Below are 3,987 nucleotides of genomic sequence, written 5' to 3'. Positions count from 1 at the left end.
TTAGCTGTTTGCCCGGAGTTCAACTTTAAAGCCACTAAAATACAAAAACTAATTATAACTAATTTGCAACTAAAATAGTTAAAATTGTGTTTTCTGACCAAAGATTAAGTGTATGCAAACATATTCAGTAAATGTATGCGCATTATAAAGAAACTGAATGGAAAGCTTATTGTTGCTATAAAGCTGTTCAAGCATTACTCTCTCCGAAAATAAAACTCATAAATATTAAGTTTTGTTAAAATTAAGGGATATTTTTATGTTATATTGTGTTAATCTGTTTCCTTTATAACTAAATAACTTCAGATTTTTTTTCTCTGAGAACGTTTTGTTAATTAGAAAAAAAAAAATCACAGACAACCACATGTTGTCTCATAATCACATCTCCAGTGATCCCATGATGCTCCTTCCTTTATTAAAGAATAAACAGTATGGGGAAGCATGTCACCTCCTCCCATGATGCAGTGTTCAGACCTAGAGGTCAATCGCTATCCCAAAGTACTGTCACATGACAGAGAGGCCAACTTCATTGCTCCCCATAGGCTCGGATACCACTGAAACCTTGGTATTATGGTGGAGAACTGGTGATAGGGGAAAGAGCAGGGGAGGAGTGCTGGAGGGCATTTACCCTGAATAAACAAAGTAACAGTGTCTCTTTAGGGTCAATTTTTTTCGGTAGCTTACACGCTTGTTAACTGATGCCTTTTTAACTTTATTTTATAATTTTGTGTATTAAATCTTTGTTTTACAAGTAAACATGGTACATCCACAATGTTTACTCTACAGAGCACCCTGGGCTTTCTAATAAGTAAGTCACCTGGAGGGTGAACCTGAAGCCCATAGACAAGAATATGCAGCTGGGCCAAATGCTCCTGTTCGTCCATGAACTCCCACACAGCTTAACCATTCTGGCACCTGAGGAAGTCTATGGTCCTCTTAACTGCTGACCCTTAGAAAGGAACGAGTGTGCCTGGGGCAGCACAACCCTTCAATACAGCCCTGTATCACATTATCCTTTTCTGAGCTGCCAATATAAATGCTTTAAGTTACTATCTCTTCTTATATGAAAACACTACCTACTCGCTTCATATTGAAGTGGCACTAAACGGAGGAGTTACATTTTAAAAATGCATTCAAGCATCTTAACTATTAAGAATAATATAGCTAATTTGGGTATCACTCGGCTGTAGATCCTCAAGTCATCTCTGAATTGATGCTGACACTTACCTTCCTTCTGGAGGGTTCTACACACCCCGTGTGTTGCAAAAGTAGCCACTGCTCCAAACTTGCTCCCCTGATGCACTACAATCTCAGGTTTAGTGTTCTAATTTACAGGTGAAACTCGAATAATTAGAATATCGTGCAAAAGTTCATTTATTTCACTAATGCAACTTAAAAGGTGAACTAATATATGAGATAGACTCATTGCATGCAAAGCAAGATAGTTCAAGCCGTGATTTGTCATAATTGTGATGATTATGGATTACAGCTCATGAAAACCCCATATACACAATCTATTTGAACTATCTTGCTTTGCATGTAATGAGTCTATCTCATATATTAGTTTCACCTTTTAAGTTGCATTAGTGAAATAAATGAACTTTTGCACGATATTCTAATTATTTGAGTTTCACCTGTATATTGAGATTGTAGTCCATCACTGGAGTGAGCTTGGGGCGGTGGCTACTTTACAACACAGGGACCATGGGGAACAAAAGTATCCACCCTCCAGAAGGAAGGACAGTGGTAGCACCAATTCAGAGATGATTTGATTATCTGCAGCTGAGTAATATATGAATAAGCTACATTTTTCTTAATAGTTAAGGTACTTGAATGCATTTTTAAAGGAGAACTATGAGGTGAGTGATTTTCACTCAACTTCCTAGTTCGAACCGACATGTGACAATAAAACTGTCACATGTCGGCTCTATAGATCGGGAAGTGAGCGAACGCATACCATCGCTTGCTCACTTTCCGATCATCTCCCTGCAAAGAGCGGTGACTGTCACCGCTCCCTAACAGTCACCGCTCCCCGCAGGGATTCCCCCTCCCTGCTCCGATCCTCCATCGCTGACTGGAAAAACAGACAGGGGAGGGGGCCGACACAGCTGGCTCTGCCTCTAGATAGGCAGAGCTAGCTGTCAATCACCCATCTGGGTGGATCTCAACATCATTGTCTGGATCTGTCCCGGCTGCGGCGAACTCGAATGGGCCAATGTTTTAATGACTGTAAATTAACACCACTGTCATGCATTATCATGATAGCTAATTTTGTGCCCACATATTGTCATAATTACCCATTTGGTGCTTATGTATCCCCACCATTGGCCATGTTTTGCTCCGTGCCTATATATTGTCCACATATTGCCATGCTTGCAAATGCATTACCACATTTGCCATGTATTACCGCAGTTAATAATCACATTCTGTATGAATGTGAGACCAAATCCACACTGTTTGTTTTGGGGACAATAATTTCACAAAGATTTTTTTATTTTTATTGGACAGCTAGGACCAATGGCGCTTTGCCATTGGTCCAAGCCATCCACAGAGCTCACGCCTCTAACAAAGTTTAGAGGCTGTGACAGCTCTTGCATCAACAATTAGGTTACACAAGCAGTAACCATGACAGGTTACACAGCGGGGAGACATTCCCTGCTGTGTAACCTGTTACAAGCCACTCTGAATGGAGAAAAAGCTGTCAGCTTCAGACTTGAAGCTGACAGTTTTTTCCTGTATAATACTAGGTGAGGCTATGCCTCCACTGACCGCATGTCCCTGCTACATGGGCGGAGGTGCTGGACAGTGTGCCATTGTGGTTAGGACAGATTTGATAAGTAAAGTAACCTTTTTATATAAATACGTACTGGTGCTGTTTAGCTACTGAATGCCCACTAAAGGTATATTTCCACTTTCAGTATATGAAATCATTTTTTAATTCATATGGTAGCATTTACTGTTTGCAGTAGGAAGGTATGCTTTGTAGGCTAATAGGCTAATTTTTCTATAGGTTGAACTCAATGGACTTGTGTCTTTTTTCAATCTGAATAACTATGTAACTATATAAAAAGCTTTCTTTGGTGGACTGAGAAGAGTGATCATATTAGAAATCATTAGTGCAGTAACATTCACCAGTAGTAATAAGTGAAAATTGGGAAATTTCGCTAACCGAAAATTTCAGTGAAATCAGGAACATTTCGATAAAATGTTGCCACTCAGAAGTGGAGTCAAAGGGGAATGGGAAATAAATGTGCTTTTTAAAAAATGTTTTAAGGGTGCATATGGACTATCAATTGTTCTGGAGTGTTAACATACGGGTCTATTCACTAAGCTGCCGTAGGCAGCCGAGTGAATGACCAGCCTGAAGTGAAGTGAGCCGAACCTCCAGCAGCCTACTCACTGCTGTTCGGCCTATTCTGTTAGATGCCGAACCGCAGTGAGTGAATAGCCGAATGCCGCTGAGCATTCGGCTCGGCAATAGTTTTCTATTGTCTGGCGGCTCTGCTGCCGTCAAAAGAAAAAAAACCGCTCCCGGGCGCTCTGGGAGCCTCCCGCTCCCGGCCGCCCAGGAGAGAAATAATGCTTTTTCTTTTTTTTTTCTTTATTCAGAATAGAAAAAATATATATTTTTGGCCCATTGGAATGCATTGCTAGATTGCTATTGGCTATTTCAATTTGCAATAGCTAATAGTAAACTAGCATTGTACCCGCCCTCTGCTGATGGACCTGATGGAGAACTGCAGCAGAGGGCGGGTACAATGCTAGTTTACTATTGGCTATTGCAAATTGAAATAGCCAATAGGAATCTAGCAATGCATTACAATGGGCAAAACATTTTTTTTTAAATCTATTCTGACACGGCTCCGTGTCAGAATAAAAAAAAAAGAAACAGCAGTGTTTCTCTCCTTGGCGGCCGGGAGACTCCCGGAGCGCCAGGGAGAGTTTGCTGTTTGGAGATCAGTGTCCCTGGTTAGCAGGTAACCAGGGACA

Source organism: Nanorana parkeri, unplaced genomic scaffold (genome assembly GCF_000935625.1).
Source record: "Nanorana parkeri isolate BGI_ZX_2015 unplaced genomic scaffold, ASM93562v1 scaffold213, whole genome shotgun sequence".
In the NCBI taxonomy this organism is placed as follows: Eukaryota; Metazoa; Chordata; class Amphibia; order Anura; family Dicroglossidae; genus Nanorana; species Nanorana parkeri.
This window is presented reverse-complemented; position numbering follows the sequence as displayed.